At 46.8% G+C, this 21,485-nt stretch overlaps 1 protein-coding gene and 1 long non-coding RNA gene across 2 annotated transcripts in view; one reads left to right on the plus strand and one right to left on the minus strand.

Moving 5' to 3' along the window:
• The window catches only part of LOC125941527 (uncharacterized), a 96,799-nt gene that overhangs the window by 28,167 nt on the left and 47,147 nt on the right, over positions 1-21,485 (plus strand). The window lies entirely within an intron of this gene.
• LOC125941530 (uncharacterized) overlaps positions 1-21,485 on the minus strand; it is a 96,028-nt gene that overhangs the window by 27,929 nt on the left and 46,614 nt on the right. The window lies entirely within an intron of this gene.

Below are 21,485 nucleotides of genomic sequence, written 5' to 3' on the forward strand. Positions count from 1 at the left end.
CGTTTCGCGTTTATGCCGACAACGTCGCGTTACCCCCCCGTTCGAGTGTCCTCGTTGATGTCGTGTGTGACAAGTTACGTGATGGTGAGGCAGTCGCTGAAGGCAACATGTCGCTCTTGCTCACACTAGGTCTCTGCGCCGCTCGCAGCCTCGTCACGCTTCGTGACGGACGTTCTACGCTGCTTGTGGCGAATTTTAGTAATGAGCACCGTCACCTTTTTCGTCGCACTGCCATCGCTCTCGCCTACCCCATAACAGAGACTGCTGAATGTTTTACGTCTGCATCACTGGACAATGCTCTCCAATCGACACCGGGGGCTGCGACGGCATCACTAAGCAAAGTAGACATTAATTCGACTCTACCGGAGGAACAACAAATAGCGCTGCATGAATTGCTGCTTCAATTCCAAGAATGTTTCGCCTCGTCCTCTAAGGTGCGTCAGACGCCCATCACGAAACACCGAATCATTACATATACCGACGTCTCGCCCATAAAACAACAGCCTTACCGAGTTTCGGCCAAAGAACGGGACGCGATACATACGCAAGTCGAAGAGATGCTTCAGGACGATGTTATACAGCCTTCCAAAAGTCCCTGGTCATCGCCGGTCGTCCTCGTGAAGAAGAAGGACGGAACACTACGTTTCTGCGTTGACTACAGGCGGCTAAACAGCGTGACTAAAAAAGACGTCTATCCACTGCCCCGCATCGATGATTCACTCGACAGACTGCGACGCGCCAAGTATTTTTCATCTATAGACTTGAAAAGCGGATACTGGCAGATTGAAGTTGATGAACGAGATCGCGAGAAAACGGCCTTTGTTACGCCGGATGGCCTGTATGAATTCAAAGTGCTCCCTTTCGGCTTGTGTTCTGCACCTGCGACATTCCAGAGAATGATGGACACTGTTCTCACTGGTTTGAAGTGGCATACTTGCCTCGTTTATCTTGATGACGTCGTCGTATTTTCGGCGACCTTTGAGGAACACCTGAATCGTCTGAAGACTGTGCTGGACGCCCTCCGCGCCGCTAACCTCACGCTGAAGCCAGAGAAATGCCACTTCGGTTACAAAGAACTTAAGTTTCTCGGCCATGTTGTGAGCGCGGATGGCGTTCGGCCTGACCCTGACAAGACCACCGCCGTAGCCTCGTTTCCTGTTCCCCGTGACAAGAAAGCAGTCCGCCGCTTTCTGGGGCTCTGCGCATACTATCGCCGCTTCATCGCCAATTTTTCTAGGATTGCCGAACCTCTGACTCGCCTCACACGAGAAGATGTACCATTTGTCTGGAATGAAGAGCAGGACGCGGCTTTCACCGAGCTGCGGGAGCGTTTGCAGACACCACCAGTTCTTGCTCACTTTGACGAGGACGCTGATACTGAAGTCCATACCGACGCCAGCAACGTGGGTCTTGGCGCCATCCTGGTCCAACACCAAGAGGGCACAGAGCGCGTGATAGCTTACGCCAGCCGTACTCTTTCACGCGCAGAAGCAAACTATTCCACCTCAGAAAAAGAGTGCCTTGCAGTGGTATGGGCGACCATGAAGTTTCGGCCTTACCTCTACGGTCGCCCCTTCAAAGTAGTGACCGACCACCATTCATTGTGCTGGTTGACCAATATACGAGACCCCGCTGGGCGACTCGCACGATGGAGCCTTCGTCTGCAAGAATTCGATCTGACCATCGTATACAGATCAGGCCGCAAGCACGAAGATGCGGATTCGTTGTCGCGTGCACCCACCGATGTTTGTGATCCGGCCGCTGAGGATGACAGTGGATTCCTTGGGGCCCTCACCGCAACGGACTTAATCATTGCACGACAGCGCGAGGATACCGAAATCCGCGCAATCATCGAGAACCTCGAAGGACGCAACTCTCCCATACCTCGACGCCTTTCTCGCAGTCTCTCGTCCTTCTGCCTTCGAAGAGGTGTCCTGTATAAGAAAAACTCGAACAGCAACGGCAAACCCTACCTTCTCGTCATACCTGCTGACATGCGCGACGACATTCTTCTTGCCTGCCATGACGAGCCCACATCTGGTCACTTAGGCTCCTCCCGAACTCTCGCCAGAGTTCAACAGGCGTACTACTGGCCCAAACTATCTACATCTGTAAAGCGCTACGTCAAGAGTTGTCGGGAATGTCAACGCCGCAAATCCCCGCCACTGAAGCCCGCGAGGCTGCTGCAACCGATCGCACCACCCAGGGCACCATTCGATCAAATAGGCATGGATTTACTCGGGCCTTTTCCACTATCATCAGCCGGCAACAAGTGGATCGTAGTCGCCACAGATTACTTAACCAGATACGCCGAGACAAGGGCTCTACCACGCGCTACGGCTGCCGATGTTGCCCAGTTCTTTATAGACCAGATCGTTCTTCGACATGGAGCCCCGTCTTACGTGATCACTGACAGAGGCACAGCTTTCACGGCCCAGCTGATTGACGACGTATTCAAGCTAAGCTGCACGAGCCATCGCAAGACCACTGCATATCATCCGCAGACCAACGGGTTGACGGAACGATTGAACAAAACCATCGCCGACATGTCATCCATGTACGCCGATGTACAACACAAGACGTGGGATCAGGTTCTACCGTACGTAACATTTGCGTACAACTCTGCCATTCAGGAGACGACGCGATTCACGCCGTTTCGTCTTGTCTATGGACGTGAGGTTCAGACCATGCTGGATGCGATGCTTCCACACGATTACGACGCGCTGCTCACCCCTGACGCTGAGCAATTTACGCAGTACGCCGAAGAAGCTCGCCAATTGGCACGCCTACACATCACGCAACAGCAGAGTGTAGATGCACGTCGCTACAATCTTCGCCATCGCCAAGTGGAATACCACCCGGGCGATCAAGTTTGGGTGTGGACGCCGGTGCGCCGCCAGGGGTTGTCAGCGAAACTGCTCAGTCGCTACTTTGGACCCTACAAAGTGCTGCGTCGCGTTAGTGACGTGAACTACGAGGTTCTCCCGGATAGTGCCATGTCACCCCAGCGTCGAAGGCAGCACTCGGAGATTGTGCACGTTGTACGACTCAAACCTTATTTCGCGCGATAGTGCGACAGCGTCTCAACTTTATGATGTACTTTATTTTTCTCTCCCTCACCCCCCACTTGTGCTTACTTTATGTTCCTTCCCTTTTTTTTCTTTCCCTCTACCTACGTCGACCAGCGCTAGCATCGGGACGATGCCCGTTTTTTTCACAGGGGGAAAATGCCACGAGGTCTCGAGCTGCGGCGAGCGCGAGCCAGTATTCAGGCAAGGAGAGAAGAAGAAGAGGTTTTTCGTTTTTGGGGTCAGCCATCTTCCTGGCTAGTACTCGTCTCTGCCGGTGCAGGACTTCTTGCTCTGAAGGCCTTCTGTTGCACGTGACAATATATATGTGTGTGTGTGTGTGTGTGGCGCCGCTTCCAGTTTACTTTTTCTTACGCCACAAGTGTTCTCTCCTCATATGGATGGCGCTAAGCCACATAAACCGCTGATTAACCGCCATTTCCTGAACCTATGGGCTTTTATGAAAGTTTCACTTGACTGATTTCAAGGCGCTTTGCTGCGTGCACACACGGTGTTTGTTCACTCTTTCCCGCTTTTCTCTTTCTATTCGCGTTTGACTTATCCCACTGTATAACATTTTTGTTGTATTGACCACCCCCTATGTAATACCCTCCTGCGGGAGGGCCTTTAGGGGTATTTTGAATAAATAAATAAAAATATTCCCCCTTTTCCTTCCCCCAGTGTAGGGTAGGAAACCAGACGCTCGTCTGGTTGACCTCCCTGCCTTTCTTCTCCTTGATTTCTCTCTCGCTGCCACGTATACAATTACCTTGGAGTGTGCGTCGCGAAAGCAGCAAGACGATGGTGACGATCACCGTCATGATTTCTACTGCGGCCGTTGAACGCGAGCTTACGAGATGCTGACTGTTGGTTTCTACGTAGGTACCAAAGTCGATCCATATAGGGCGCGAAACTTGTCACCAAAAACGTGCCAAAAAGCTAGTGCTAGAGCCATCATGTGTAGTGCAGGGCAATTGAAGCGCGACTAGGTGAGGTGCATATGGGGACGAACACTGAAATAAAATAAACCTATGTGGGAAAAAAAATATTCGAAAATCTTCGAGCAGAATACTGACAAATAAGGTAAAAAATTACTTCGAGATAAATTCGGCATCCTCAGAAGAAAAGAAAACTATACGTTTACAATACAAATGTTTGTTCTTGGGGACCCCTACAGACTAGTGCTATTGGCACAAAATTTAGCCGGTCTGTGCAAGCCTCGGTACAGCTATATATTATGCCGTGCGGAATGGCGTTGCTCAATTGAGGGCGGCAGTCTGGTCCATCCGACGTGCTGTGTCCCGCCGTGACAATGAAAGTGGAGCGCCATGCGAGAAAACGCCGTGCAGTTTTTTGTTCACTCTTCGTAACACAAGCTCTTGGCGCACTACAGGCAGCAACATTGGCAGGTTGAATTGCTTTTCAAGTTATACTATAGTACAAGGCTGTCTTGTCGGATAACTGTCTCATATGAATACATGGCGTCGTAAAATTTTTCAGTGGTTCAAGGATTCGGTAAATAGCAGTTAGGTTTCCACTTGGGCTTGTTGGTTTTCCATTAAGAACGTGTAGCATTGCGCCCTAAAACATGGACAAAAGAAGGAACGCGGTTCACACACACGAAGGGCAAACTATCAACAGTTTATTGCGAGAAGAACGTGGCCATGTTTATACCTTGCCACAGGCAGTACTGCGCATGACACCAAAGGCGGAACCACACCGACAACGGTACCGACCACACCGACACCAATACGGTGGTGTATTGCTCGCCATCTCCAAAGCACTCCCATCGTACCGCATTCACATTCCAAGGAAGATGGAAACCGTTTGCATTGTCAATGAATTTCCCAAGCAAAAAATAACTATTGGCGTCTGTTACCGCCCCCCTTCTCACAATTCCATTTTCGTTAACGAACTACATGACGTTATTAATTCTGTGGTGTGTCAATTCCCGAGGTTACCGCTTTTCTTAATGGGTGATTTTAACATCCCTAATGTTTTGTGGGATTGTGAGCCACCTGCGTTGATATCCTCCTTCTTCACTCGCAGGATATTTTTTTCGATATGTGCGCTGTATTTTCTTTAACACAATTGATAACGAAACCAACTAGAATCGCAGAATCAACAGCTAACATTCTTGATCTCGTATTAGCAACACACCCTGAATACGTTTCTAACGTCACTCACCTGCCCGGTATAAGTGACCACTCCATTCTATCATTTCGCTTTAACATTTCACGTCCCAAATGCAAAAAGAGAAAGACAGTTATAAAAGATTATAAAAATGCGAATCAGGAACTTTGCCCCTTTTTTCGACGTTTTTCTCGATGATTCTGAAGAGCGAATGGTACAATCAAATTGGGATTTATTTTTATTTAAGGTTAAAGAATTAACAAATAAATACATACCTACTCGTACTATAATTGCAAATGCTGATGCACCATGGTACAACCGCTGCATGAGACGCTTGTCGAATAAGAAAAAACGCACATACCGCTCACCAATACAGTCCACAGATGACGGCCGCTGGGCAACCTACGAACAAGCTTCCGCCGTGTACATAGCAGCCATAAAGAATGATAAATATAATTTTCTGAACAACACGTTACCTTCAATGCTCACATCCGATCCCAAAAAGTAATGGCACGTGTTTCATCCTAAAAGTGATAGCGCAATCAGTCTTGTTGATTCTGCAGGGAATACTGTACCTGCAGTGTTGCGCAGTGTGCCCGTGTGTTAAATGAATTCTTTGTCCGCAGCTTTTCCACAACAACTCAAACAATGCTTCCTCACGTTAAGCCTTTAGGATTTATAGTAATGTCTCCCATTATAGTTGACTACAATGGCGTGGTCAAAGGTAAAAAAAATTAAAGGCATCCTCTTCACCTGGGTACAATTCCATTAATCATATGTTTCTTATACATACAGTCTGTTATTCATCAGTTATATTAACAAAAGTTTTTCAACAGTTCCTAGAGAACAGTTCCCTCCCCACTGACTGGAAGATCGGGAGGGTGGTTCCACTTCACAAGTCTGGTAATAAACATTCGCCTCTAAATTTGGCCGTATTTCTCTAATTAGCATTCGATGTAAAATTTTCGAGCATATTCTATTTTCAAATCTTGTTTCTTTTCTTGAATCGAATTCATTTTTTTCGCCTTCACAACATGGTTTCCGCAAGACATTCTCGTGCGATACTCAACTCGTATGTTTCACTCACCTTCTTCATGCTATCCTCAATAGTTCTTCTTTAGCTGACTGTATATTTTTAGATTTTTCAAAAGCCTTCGATAAAGTAGGGCATAATCTCCTTTTATATAAGTTGCAGTTACAAAATTTGGATTCCAAACTGCTTGCATGGCTCGAATGTTTTTTACTCAATCGTTCCCAGTTTGTATAAATAACACTGACTCTCCTCCGAGTCCTGTTTCCTCAGGGGTACCACTAGGATCGGCCCTCTCCTCTTTCTAATCTACATTAACGACTTACCTTCCTGCGTCTCTTCCCATATCAACTTGTTTGCAGATGACTGTGTAATATTTCGAGAAATAACTAGCCCAAACGATACTACTATTCTACAGTCTGATCTTGATGCTGTGTCGCTTGGTGTAAGACTTGGTGCATGGAATTAAACACTAAAATATGCACAGTTACGCGTGTAACCAGATCTACTAATGCAAAGTTTCATATCATCTTGATAACTTTCCTTTGGAAGTAGTATCGTCATATAGATATCTTGGCTTCATTATATCCTCAAAACTAACCTGGAATGATCACATTGAATCTATAATCGCCAGCGCCAACAAAATACTTGCATATCTTCGCCGGAATTTCTCACGCGCTCCTCCGGCCCTTAAACATTTACTTTATAAAACACTAATTCGTTCGAAGGTAGAATACGCCGCCTCTGTTTGGGACCCTTTCCATGACAATCTAATCTACTCACTCGAAATGGTTCACAATAACTCTGCACCTTTTATTACGTCGAATTATGCTCGAACCGCAAGTGTGACTAATATGAAATCGAGCCTTGAACTACCATCACTAGCATGTCGCCGTAAGATTCATCGCTTGTGTCTTTTTCACCGCATATTTCACCATCGTTCACTAAACGATGATTTCATATTTCCTCCCCTGTATGTATCATCACGCATTGACCACCGACATAAAGTAGTCGTTCCTTTTTGGAGGACTTCTACTTTTCAGTATTCATTTTTTCCCAAGACTTGTGAGGAGTGGAATCATATTCCTACCACTACTGCAGAAATTACAGACCATCAACGTTTCAAGAATGTTTTAACTAACAGTAACTAAATAGTTCTTTACCTCATGTTATTTTTCGTTGTTCCTTCTTGTTTGCTTGTGTTTACCTGTATCATCTTGTCAGTTTACATTGTTTTATAGTTCGGTGATTTGTATTGATTTGTATTAATTTGATTTGTTAATTAGAGTATTGTATTTGTATTGTTACATTATATAACTCCATGTATAAGTGTATCTTTTCACAGAAATGTCTTTTTTTTGCCACTCCCCTCTGTAATGCTTCGGCCCTGAGGGTACAATAATTTTTTTTTTAATGTCAACACACGCGTGTCGTGCCATTCAAGTACGCTAATTCCTTAGCTGATAAGGTGATAGAGGCCATCCTAATACACTTTTCTTGTAAAGTTGTGATGCAGTGAGCCTCAATAATGAGGGGCGTCATCTCATTATTCGACTTTTCGAGGATCATGCCCTTTTTGAACTTTAGTCTGCAGCCGCATTCATTACAATGAAGTGCCAGCCACATTTCCGTCTTGTTATTTACGTTGTTTGCATGCTCGCGGAGCCGGTCGTTAATGCAACGGCCCGTTTGTCCGACATAAAAACGCTTACATGATGAAGGTAGCTTATATGCTACGCCTACATTACATTTCGCCAATTCGTTTTGGTGATTCTTGACACGTGGTTTCTTTTCGTTCCTGTTCGGGTTAGTCATTTCGTAGACTTTTGCAAGCTTATTCGGCGCGGAAAACACGACTCGAACGTTAGCTTTTTGGGCGATCTTCTTAATGTTGTGCGACACGTTGAGCTAGCGTAACTTTGATGGCGCAGTATACGGGGTGATCATTTTTAAGTTTTCAGGAATGTTTAAAGAACGCCTGTGGCAGATAGCATAATTCGTGTCCTTGGGCTGGATGCTATAAAGTAACGAAGATGGTGAGCTCCTTTTGGAACACCGCGATAAGCAGCAACCTGAGAAGGCGCCTAACCTAGTGTCATCCGAGGACATCCCAGTGACGGCATCCCCGCACCGTACCATGAACGCCACCCGTGTTGTTGAGTTCCGATAACGACTTGATGGAATTGACTAAAACTGAACCATTAGAAGGCTCGAGTGAGCAGAATGTCTCCAATGCTAAAGGAATTAAGATAAGGCGTGACGCGAAAGAGATCAAAATCAAGCACTTAAACCTTACTTTTGGTTCAAGTGTGCTGCCAGAGAGTATTGAGGCACTGTACGCGAAGATCCGGGTCAGACAATATGTCCCAAATTCTCTGCTGTGCTTCAAATGCCAGTGATTCGGCCACAGTTCGCAGAATTACCGAGGCCAACAGAAGTTCTAAATGTAGTGCCCGTCAACATTCATCCGAAACATGCGAGAACGCTCCACGTTGTGTGAACTGTGATGGCGAGCATGCCGCAAACTCACGGTCCTGCCCGTCCTGTAAAAGAGAAAAAGAAATTGTAACGATCAAAGTCATGGAAAACATCTCATTTAAGGAGGCACGAAGGCGGGTGTCATACCTGCGAAAGACCAGCTTTGCCGGAGTAGCACGTCAGGCGGCAGCGCCACAACGGCTCTCAGCGACTGTCTAGCCCAACGTTACTAGACTAGCTTCAGTTGTAAAACTCGGCGGCGTAGCGCGGAACCGCCACCCGCCCGCGCCTTCATGGCACTGCCGTCGCACCCAGCTTCACTGCCCGACTAGCCTGCCACGCGAACTGGCCGGACGAAACACGCGGTGCAGCGTTGGTGTATTCTGTGGTTGGTTGTTGACGGCGGATTTCAGGAGGCATGTCATCCGCGAAACTGTAGCCTTCGCCGCGTTTGTTAAGGATATTAGCCGACAATGCCGACGTACGTGCTGCGTTCCTGACTGCAACAAGCGGCTCTCGAACGATGTCGACAGTTCGGCGCACTACTTCTTGTGTGCTCCCAGCAATGCTGCCCTTCGCTCGGCGTTGAACGGAGCGATTCCTCGTGCCGACCGGGAACTGTCTGCGAAATCCATGGTGTGTGATTTACACTTTCATGAGCAGGACATCTTAAAGTGTTTGTGCATATCATCAATGGACAGACGGTTGAGGTGCCACGAGACAAGTGGACACTTGTCAAGGGTGCGGTGCCGAAAGTGTTCCCAACCTTCCCTTGTATCTGTCGAACCAACCGAAAAAAAAAAAACGCAAATGAAGAGAGTTGTTTGGTGACGTGTTCTGGGCCATCTTAGAAGAGTTGTCAGAAAATACGCTGAATTGTGTTGGGTGCCCCTTGCACTTTCAGGAACTGAGTGCACGCATCATAAAATTTTTAACAGCGGAGCTGTTTAAGCTTTTTGCTTCCCCGCGTAGCGCTCGCAAAAACTCGGCTAGCGATGACGTCACTGCGCACAGCTGAGCTTCGCATCACCGTGCGATAACCAATCAATAGTTAATCAATAATCGATCAATAATTAATAAATTCCGGGAAATGCTGGGGATGACTTGGTAGTGCTTAGCCTAGCCCAAAAACGTGGCCAATACATTGCAATAGCCTATCAATAGCTAATCAATAATCGATCAATAATCAAGAAATTCCGGAGAGTGCTTGGGATGACTTGGTAGTGATTAGCCTAGCCCAAATACGTGGCCAATACCTTGCGATAACCAATCAATAAGTAATCGTTAATCGATCAATAATCAATACATTGCGGAAAAGCATAAGCCGTAAGACCAGGACCAGCTAGGTGTCGATCAGCTCCGCTGTTTCTTTAGCCTTGCGCCACATGTGCAAGCAACGCAAATTTTTATTTAGTCACGCGCATGCATACACGCATGCATGCATGCATGTAAAGGAGTACGTTTATCTAGGTCAATGACTCACAAGGGACCCTGATCACGAGAAAGAAATTTACAGAAGAATAAAATTGGGTTGGAGTGCATACAGCATGCATTGCCAAATCCTGACTGGGAGCTTACCACTGTCGTTGAAAAGAAAAGTGTACAATCATTTCATTCTACCGGTGCTAACATATGGGGCAGAAACTTGGAGGTTAACAAAGAAGCTCGAGAACAAGTTAAGGACCGCACAAAGAGCGATCGAACGAAAACTCTTAGGACTAACGCTAAGAGACAGGAAGAGAGCGGTGTGCATGGATCCGAGAACAAACGGGGATAGCCGATATTCTAGTTGACATTAGGCGGAAGAAATGGAGCTGGGCAGGCCATGTAATGCGTAGGATGGATAACCGGTGGACCATTAGCGTTACAGAATGGATACCAAGAGAAGGGAAGCGCAGTCGAGGTCGGCAGAAAACCAGATGGGATGATGAAGTTAGGAAATTTGCAGGCGTAAGTTGGAATCAGCTAGCGCAAGACAGGGGAAAGTGGAGATAACAGGGAGAGGCCTTCGTCCTGCAGCGGACAGGAATAGGCTGATGATGATGATGCATATACGCATGCTTTGCAGGAACCTTGCATAAAAATGCACTCTTAGGCAAGGTTCCTGGAGCCGCGGCAGGGATCCAGTCTTGAAGTAAAGGCAGCGAGGAAACGTGCCAAGCTGCTGTAGGAGGAGTTGGTTTCCACGTAGGCCCAAATCATTTGCCTCGATTATGTCCCTTCTGACAGTTTGTCTTAGCTATATATAGGGGCATATAGTTGTTTTTTTACTTTGTTTTCTTTAATAAAGCATTTAACGGTTTACAAGAAAGTTGTGCTGGTATTTTTGTGGATAACAAATTTGGTCTCGCTAGCTGGCGTATAACTGCCCCAGACCAAGGTGTTAAGCAAGTAAAAGCAGAGAGAAAATTTGCCAAGCTCCTGTATGAGAAAAGTAAACTTCGTGAAAGGTTTAGGCGGCCGGAAGAAACACAGGACACTTAAAAACGCAGCTTCTGCGCTTCGTCGTATGCGTTTCTTCCTATCGTACAGCTTACCCTTCTTTCAATATGAACCGATATAGCCCGATATATCTTATTGCTGCAGGTGGATACCGCTTTCGCATGGTAACAATATAGAAAGAACACCAGCGAGCGGGAAACACGCAAGCTGCCCGTCCGCTGCGGCGAAGCTGCCCGAAGGCTGCGGCGAGGCGTCTGCAGTGGAGCGCGATGAAACGGCGGCCGCCAACTGGCGGCTCCGCAAGGAGTGGCGACAGCGGCGGTAAGCGCACGGGCGGGGAGTTTTACAACTGAAGCTAGTCTAGTAACATTGGTACGGGCCACGCGCAAGTGGGCCGGCGACGACTCCATTCGCCCCCTCTGCGGGTGCAGCCAGCGCTTCTCCGCCATCCAAGAAGGGCCCGTCAACCTCCGGGCTGGTTGGCTCCAAAGTCTCGACTTTCGAGGCGAGGCTTTCACAGCAAACACACCACTCGCACGAGCACATGCCGTCGCACACAACGCCGAGCGGGACGGCGCAGCCAGCACCTAAAGATCGGTTGGATTTTCCCGAGCGCTCCAAAAAGACAAACCTCGCGTCATGGCACCCGGAAAGCGCCCCGTGAGCTAGTGTTCGTCTCATAAACACGCAGTACAAACACTTTTCTTATTATGCAGATACAAATTCTACATTGAATGTAAGAGGACATCTCCACTAACATCGACGACATCAGATAACTCCTCCATAAATATAGTACCAAGGTGCTGTGTGTTCAAGAGACACAGTTAAAGTTGTCACACACAAACTTTCCCCGGTATTATGCCATTTTTCGCGAAGACCGGGATTAGGCTACCGCCTCATCCGGTGGTGTAGCAATAATTGTGGACAAGTATTGTAGCTTGTCAGCCTAAACAACTACGGACAGCCCTCGAGGCAGTGTCAGCTCGAGCAATTCTTTTAGATCGCAGCTCTTAGGTTCCCATTCCTGCGGCGAGCGTTGGCGTTCCTAGTGTAACCGAGCGAACGAGCACAGCAAAATATGAGAGCGAACGCGGCACGCCGCGGGGGATGAAAAAAGCGGCAAGAGCGAAGAGGCGCGAGGAGCAAAGCGGTGAGGAGGGTGCAACGGAACCAGGAGGGTATGGCGAAAGCGTGAGAAGAAAAAAGTAGTGCGGCGACGATGGCTATGAGATGGCGCCAGAGTAGCGCGCGTCGTCGGGAAGCTCCGTCGGCGGCCGCTTCTGTGAATCGCGCCCACGCGTCACCCACACGCTGGCTCTCGCGATCTCCAGATAAGCGAGGCTGTCGTGTCACACTTCGCTCCATTTGCAACGTTCCGCACGAGACCGATTGCCCGCGCCAGCCAATATATCGCGAAATGAAAACACGTATAGTGCTGCGCTCAAATGTGACATTACAGAGTATCGTAATCGTCGGTGAATATTTAATAGATTGGTTACTGTCTGCTCCTTATATATATATATATATATATATATATATATATATTCCTCAAAATCTTAAACTGAGTAGGAACGATTTCTATTGACCTCATTGACCAGCTTCCGGAGCCCTACGGGCTCATGGGGGATCTCATCCCTCATAATACTCCGCGGGGAGACTCCCTGTGCGACGCGAGAGGTCGTCTCATAAGCAGCTTTCTTACAAACTCCGGCGAATGCCTCTTTAATAAGAAGGAGACAACCTATTACAACCTGCATCATAATACGTAATCGGCTATCAATTGGATCGTCCACACTTTTTTCCAACTTAGAAGGGAATGTTATTGGGAACCCTTTTGGGAGTGACCATTTCGCTATAATGCTGAACTATATAAAGCAATATGACTCTCCTTCGCATGTCCCTCGATAGAAACTAGCCTCCGCCGATCGGAGTCATTTTAACGAATCAAGTTATTTATCACAAGTTTTTATCAGTGATTTTAGTACAGACGGCACCGTTGCGTATTTACAGCTTTTATTATTGACGCAGTAAAAAAAAATGCATTCCAGAAACAAAAGATAATTCATGTAAAAAGACGTCTGCCCTGGTGGAATGAAGACTTTCATCTCTGATGCAAGGAAGAAACCAAATAAAGCATGCTGAAAACTGCATCGATACCCAAAGACAGAAAATCTTGTTGAATTGAGACACATCAAATCAAAGGGGAAGTGGACGCGACAGCATGCTAGGAGAGCAAGCTGGGAGAGGATTCTCTCAAGAATTAATTCTTACATGCAGGAGGCGGAAGATTGGAATGGTCTCAGAAAACTAAAGGGGTAGCAAAGCCACCCGCTGCTCTTGGTCGATGACATAGGCAATTGCAAGATCAGGCTGACGCCTTTGGCGAAATCGTCGAGCGTGTACCAAGCTCCATACACTATACAGAATCATTCCTTAAATACAAACAAGTAGCAAAACTTACGTCACTGGACCGTAAATGCCGACCTAATGAGCCGTACAACCGTCCTTTAAATATTGCCAAGCTGGGAGCTGCTTTGAGCATATGCAGAAGCTCTGCACCGGGAGCTCACAGAATAATGTATTGCATGATTAAGAACCTACAGACCGACACCCAGATGATATTTCTGGCACTATTTAACTCTATTTAGGCTGCCGGATATTTTCTATCCACATTGACTGAAAGAAGCTATCGTAGTTCCAATCATGAAACAAGGTAAAGACCCATCCGAGGTCTCAAGTTACTGCCCAATAGCATCACAAGGTGCTTATGCAAACTCTTTGAAAAAATGACAAATCGTCGTCTTTTACGTTTTGATGAATTGAACAAAATGCTTGACCCTTATCAGTGTGGTTTAAGAGAGGGTCGGTCAACTACCGACCATCTGGTGCGCAGTAAGGCAAATATTCGCTACGCTTTTCCCCATAAACGCTTCCTTCCTTCCCTGTTCTTAGATATGGAAAAGGCACACGACACAACTTGGCGATATGTGATTTTAGGATACCTCTGAGAAATGGGTATCCGAGGAAACAGGCTTAATGTAATTGAAAGTCACTTATCGCAGCGTGCATTTCGTGTTAGAGTTGGCAGTGCTCAACTCCAGGCGATTTAAACGAGAAACTGCGGTACTGCAAGGAGGTATACAAAGCTGTACCATTTTTATCGTAAAGAATCATGAACCATTCCACTCTGTGAAGGTTGATGATCAGCGAAGCTGTTTAGCACACGACACAGACGTGACTCGGAATTTTGAACAAAGCTACTAACACGTTTATTGTCTTGATCGGTGGTCATTGTTTGTCTTGATCGGTGGAGAATTGGTGTTTGCGACGCGCCGGCACGGATTGCACTCTCGCATCTGTTCTCGCCGTCATTCTTGATACGCGCGTTGTTCCTCGGAAGTCGGAACTATACGCGGCCTCCCCATTACCACGTCAGAAGAGAAGTGAAATTCAAAATGGAGAATGGCAGCTTCTATTAAATGCCAAGCATTTCTTGGTGAACATTTGCTACTTTGACAGTATCTATCCATCTATCTAGCCTACGACTTTGTGTTCTCATGGTCATTTCGTTCACTTGGTACGTACCAAAGAGAGAGAGAGAAAAAAAGATAAAGGAAAGACAGGGAGGTTAACCAGAGGTTATCTCCGGTTGGCTACCCTGTACCGGGGAGGGGTAAAGGGATGCGAAAGGAGAGAAAGAGAAATAATAAGTAAAAATAAAGAATAAAAAAAGGAAGGAAAGAAAAGAAAATCACACACGCACACAAAACAGAACTGTTTCTGTGGGCACTGTGACGCAGTCTGCGAAAGCGTTCTCGTGTTGCATAGTGTGAACGTTCCATCCTACGTAACAGTTACAGTGCAGAGTCACAATTTGTCACTGAGTTTGGTGTCTTTCAAGTAACGCAGCAGTGCCTTCCGGGCGGCTCGCGCCATTGTTTGTGTAGGCCAGTTTCCAAGGATGTTCTTTTGCGTTGTTGGGCGTTTGTCCAGTTGATCTATCGTCGCTGAGAGAGCTGCTCTCTGCGGGTTGAAATGCGGGCACTCACAAAGAAGGTGTGCGATTGTTTCATTGCACCCGCAGAATTCATAAAGTGGGCTATTGGCCATTCCGATAAGAAAGGAGTACGCATTTGGAAATGCTACTCCAAGCCATAGACGGACTACAAGTGTGCAATCCCGTCGTGGAAGGTTGAACGGAATACGGAGCTGTAAATTAGGGTCCAGGGCATGAAGGCGTGCGCTTGTGAAATCGGATGAATTCCATTCCGCTCAAGCGCAAGTGCGGAAAGTTTTTTCGCTGCGTCGGCTCTCGAAAGAGGAATGGCAACGCAGTTGACACCGTCATGGGCAGATCGGGCCGCTGCGTCCGCTCGATCATTTCCATGTGTGCCACAGTGACTAGGCAACCAGTGATATATTATATCGTGCCCTTCGTCAACTTTGCGATGGTGTACTTACCTCTGCGACGAGCTGCTCATGTGATCCATGGCGCAGTACTGAGAGAAAAACTCTGGAGGTCTGCCTTGAAGTGGCAGAAGATTGACCACGGATGGGCTGGTTGCTCCAAAATGAAATGAAGAGCCACACGGAGGGCTACCAGTTCAGCAGCTGTCGTTGATGAGACATGTGACGTCTTTAGCTGTATCTTGACGGATCTTGCTGGAATCACCACTGCGGCAGCTGAACTTGTAGGTATGACTGAACCATTGACATAAACATGCACGCGGCCACTGTGCCAAAATTGGCATACTATGACAAGGCTATATGAAGAACATAAATGATATGTCATGACATGCGTGTCATGTAGGTCATGAAACAGCCGCCTACGTCTTGGTGCTCTCATGCTCGTTTCGTTAACTTGGTAGGTACCAAAATTGGTATAGTATGACAGAAGTGTATGACGAACATAAGTGATAGGTCATGACATAAATGACATTACATGTGTGTCATGTAGGTCATGACAATGACCCAGCGAAAAAGATTAACACTCAAAAACCACAGAAATGGGTTCGGACGTGGGTACTAAGTGAAGGAAACACTACAGGATACCGGTAGATGTCATAGTCATGAGTATGACTCAGCAAACATGACAATGACTAAGCAAAAAAGATTAACACTGAAAAACCACTGGAATGGGTTCGGACATGGGCACAAAGTAAAGGAAACACTCAATGGTGATGGTAGAAATTATTGTCATGAGCATGACTCATCAAAATGACAATGACAATGACTGAGCGAAAAAGATTAAGACTCAAAAACCAATGGAATTGGTTCGGACGTGGGCTCTAAGTGAAGGAAACACTAAAGCATGATGGTAGAAGTCATAGTCATGAGCATGACTCAGCAAAAATGCCAATGAATGAGCGAAAAGGTATAGCATTCAAAAACCACTAAAATGGGATCGGACGTGGGTACTAAGTGAAGGAAACACTACAGGATACCGGTAGACGTCATAGTCATGAGTATGACTCAGCAAACATGACAATGACTAAGCAAAAAGAATTAACACTGAAAAACCACTGCAATGGGTTCGGACATGGGCACAAAGTAAAGGAAACACTCAATGGTGATGGTAGAAATTATTGTCATGAGCATGACTCAACAAACACGATAGTGACTCAGCAAAAAAAAAGATTAACGCTGAAAAACCACTGGAATGGGTTCAGACATTGGCACAAAGTGAAGGGAACACTCAATAATGATGTTAGAAATCATTGTCATGAGCATGACTCATCAAAATGACAATGACAATGACTGAGCGAAAAAGATTAACACTCAAAAACCAATGGAATTGGTTCGGACGTGGGCTCTAAGTGAAGAAAGCACTAAAGCATGATGGTAGAAGTCATAGTCATGAGCATGACTCAGCAAAAATGCCAATGAATGAGCGAAAAGGTATAGCATTCAAAAACCACTGAAATGGGTTCGGACGTGGGTACTAAGTGAAGGAAACACTACAGGATGCCTATAGACGTCATAGTCATGAGTATGACTCAGAAAACATGTCAATGACTAAGCAAAAAGAAAAGATAACACTGAAAAACCACTGGAATGGGTTCGGACGTGGGCTCTAAGTGAAGGAAACACTAAAGGATGATGGTAGAAGTCATAGTGATGAGAATGACTCAGCAGAAATGACAATGACTCAGGGAAAAAAGATTAACACACAAAAACCACTGGGATGGGTTCTGACGTGGACACAAAGTGAAGAAAACACTAAAGCATGATGCTAGAAACCATAGTTATGAGCATGACTCAGCAAAAGTGACAATGACTATGCCAAAAAAATAATAAAACTCAAAAACCACTGGAATGGGTTCGCATGGGGTACTAGGTGAAGGAAACGGCTAAGGTTGTTGGTCGAAGCCATGGTCACGAGTATGACTAAGGTTTTCGCCCTAAGGTCTCTGAGGTGTAGCTAAAGGGTCTCCTGAGGACTGATGACATGAATGTCATGACATGCGTGTCATGTAGGTCATGAAAGAGCCGCCTACTTCTTGGTGCTCTCATGGTCGTTTCGTTAACTTGGTAGGCTCCGCGCAGACTGCTTCGCATAACATCGATTCCCACAGGGCGTGAGATATGCCGGCTTTTTTCTGGTTTGTTTATATACCACCACCACGGGAGAGTTTCGGAAGGAAACTAGATACGCTAGCGCTTGGAACACCAACAAAGAGAGGGCGGTGCGAAAGTAGACATGGCCGACGTGGGTCGCACAGCGGCAAATCTTTGAGAAACCTTTATTATGTATACATGGGAGCCAGCTGATATTGAAAATGGTGCCTATTGATAACTAATCTACTCATAATGCATATCCGAGGGACACACGCGAGCCTGCTGTGACACCTTCGCTGTAAAAATCATGAGCCATTCCACTCTGAAAGACGCCCGCGAATAGACGCAAAGTGCCTCGAGCGGCCAGTCGCACGGCAATTTTGCGTGTATTCGCAGGCTGCTTTCACACTCAAGCAAACACTTTTATGTACCACGTATTCAGCAACTGAAAGCTGTGTCGGGAGTTTTTCATGTTGCTCTACAATTTTATCAGTGACATTTTTCATTTATTTATAATATTTGAGAAGTTGATTACTTAAGACTTATTGCGAAATTAGGCGGAATGCTAAAAATAATTTGAGTATCTACAAGCGCTGGCAAAGATTACCTTGGCTCTGCCCAGCTACGTGGCATTCGCACGAAGCGAAGCGCCGTTGTGTCCGTTGAGTTTTAGAGCGTAGCTCTTAGGCGCCTGTTCCTGCGGCGAGCGTCCGCGTCCCTCGTAACCAAGCGAACGAGCACAGCGAAGGATCAAAGAGCGAACGCGGAGCGCAGCGGGGGGAATGAAAGACGCCGATAGCAAATAGAGCGCGAGGAGGGCGCAGCGGAACCATGAGGAGGAAAGCGGAGGAGGAAGGTATGGTGAAAGCATGAGAAGAAATTAGTAGTGCCGCGCAAGACGGGTTCTACGAGGACGATGGCTACAAGATGGCGCCAAAGTAGCACGCATCGTCTGTTCATCGATGACGCCACCGATGCCATATATGTAAACAAAACGCTGCATGAGCGGAGGTGTGTCTGAGGCAGCTTCTGTGAATCGCGTCCACGCGTGTCCCACGCGCTGCCTCTCGCTATCTCCCGATTAGCGAGACAGTCGCGCCACAATTCTCTCCGTTTGCAAGGTGCCGCACGAAACAGATTATCCACGCCAGACCATATATATTGCGAAATGAAAACACGTATAGAGCGGCGCTCAAATTTCGCATTAGAGAGCATCGTAATCGTCGGTGAATTTTTTTCATGCGCACAACTTTGGAAGTGTAGAGAACTTCCTCGCTTGTTTCCACGAGGTAGTACCACTCCGTCCAGGCCCTTTGAATGCGCGTCACTCGTCTCACCTGTGAAACGAAGCGAATACCTGCTCATGCTGAGAACTGACGTCCGGGATCTGATCGGTCAGAACTGGTGAGTGAAGTCCTCCGTTATTACGCCAGATTATCCACGGATTGACCACGGACTAAGCAAAAAAAATTAACACTGAAAAACCACTGGAATGGGTTCGGACATGGGCACAAAGTAAAGGAAACACTCAATGGTGATGGTAGAAATTATTGTCATGAGCATGACTCAACAAACACGATAGTGACTCAGCAAAAAAAAAAGATTAACGCTGAAAAACCACTGGAATGGGTTCAGACATGGGCACAAAGTAGACATGGCCGACGTGGGTCGCACAGCGGCAAATCTTTGAGAAACCTTTATTATGTATACATGGGAGCCAGCTGATATTGAAAATGGTGCCTATTGATAACGAATCTACTCATAATGCATATCCGAGGGACACACGCGAGCCTATCACCGCCGCTGATCGCTCGACGGTGCTGATATCGTCGCTAGGCCTTTTCCGGCTCACTTCGAAGCTAAAACGGACGCCGCTTCGGAATGAATTACCGACGCTCACAAGCCGCAATATTTTCTTACCGTTGTTATCGCTCTTCGCAATAATTGTACACCAAGAAGAACACACGCTTATATTAGCGGCGCCGTCGGCTGCGATGCGACCACAGCCGAGTCGGTCGTCTCCCGTCGGTAGCCGTGTAGGGCAGCTGAGCTCGACAAGTATCGGAGCTCTCGAGTTCATGTTTAACGTTTGACAGTGGATATCGTTCTTCATAAAATGCACCATTTACGCATGACTTTATCTAGGGAAAATTATTTTGCTTGGAACAGAATCTGCAGCCGATGTTATCGTCGCCGGTGGCGGTGGCGCGCAGCTTCGCAGTCGTCGATTGGCCCGTTGATCGTGCTGCGGGCGGTGCGCCGGCCGAACTATACCGTCTACTTTGGACACCTCTCGCGCGGCAGACGTTCTAGGGCACGAGAGGCCGGTTCACCGTCGGTATTTTTACCGCTAGCGTGGACGTGCCTTAACCGGAAGTGGGAGGTGTTTTGAGAAGCGCGTTGGCGATGACGTAGGTCACGTGACATTTGGAGCAGCACTCGGCGAGTAGGAGAGACCAGCCGACGAGGAGAGTAGCGAAGCAAAGAGCGAAACGAGCGAGGGCCGTTTTTCGATCATCAAACGCATGTAACTCCGCTATTACGACATCATTTTGAAAAATTCTCGCGGTTACGTGTTCATTGTAGACTCCTGCACAGCTGGAACACCACAACTAAATTTCGACCTCTGGGTGGTTTAGGGACCCTATAAGGCCTAGATTTGTCGCTGCATTTCCACACATATTTGCAAGTTCCTGTAAATATCTTGCACTGTACGCTAGTAGTACTATGTCGTCCGCATACATCAGCCCAGGGACCTTCTGTTGTTTAATTTGCCCATTACGGATCTAAGAAAAATCAAAACCTAATTCAATGTTTTCCAGTTGTCTTTCTATACCCTTAACATAAAGCGTGAACAATCATGGAGACAGGGAATCCTTGTTTCAGTCCTCGGCGAGCTGCCACTTTATTGCATTTCCAGCCTTCCCATACTGTTCGAATCTTCGGAGAACACTTTAATAGAGGTTCGCTGTCGCTGTAAGCGCCATGAGCAAGAACGCATTGCGAATTGCATCGTCATGATACGTTCACTTGCGGTGAACTATTATTATACTCGCGCGATCGCACATGGTTCTTTACGGCTGCCTTGCGCATCTGGCGTAACTGACTGACTCGGGAAATTGTTTGCTCTCGTTCTAATGGAGGGTTGCGCCTTCATGAACGTTGCGTGGCGATAAGTCTTGATAAAAGAAAAAAGTGGGGAGCTACCGCATAGCTCTGACCCGTTCTCTACCAGGGCGCCAGTTTTACACAGAGAGTTAATACTCCTTCTACAATAAGGCAAACGTGAGGTATTCAGTTGGCAAAGGTTATCAGGTGCTAATACGAGACGATCGAGGCCAGTCTGTTGCTGGTGCGAGCGGGACTCGGGCTGTGAAATTGAACTGTTTCCTACTATGAGGTCTTGTAAATACTCATCTAAGGCCTGCACTTCAGTGAACAATTCTTCGAGGTAACACGAAGTTTCGTCAAGCGCAGCGGTTTCTAAAGGTATATATATATATATATATATATATATATATATATATATATATACACCTTGTTGAGCCACAATCGTCGGCTCAACCCTCGCACGCTTTCTCTCGCACACACAGCATACGGCGCGCGGCGACGATCTTATCGCCCCTAGACTTTTACGGAACATTACGGCGACGACGATGACAGAAATGCGGCTGGATTGTCCACATAATTCATTTCTGAGAACATATTGGTGAATGCTCAAGTAGGTCTCCGTTTATGTATAGACTATAGGTATTTGTGTTAGTTGACTATGGATA

Source organism: Dermacentor silvarum, chromosome 1, assembly GCF_013339745.2.
Source record: "Dermacentor silvarum isolate Dsil-2018 chromosome 1, BIME_Dsil_1.4, whole genome shotgun sequence".
NCBI lineage: Eukaryota > Metazoa > Arthropoda > Arachnida > Ixodida > Ixodidae > Dermacentor > Dermacentor silvarum.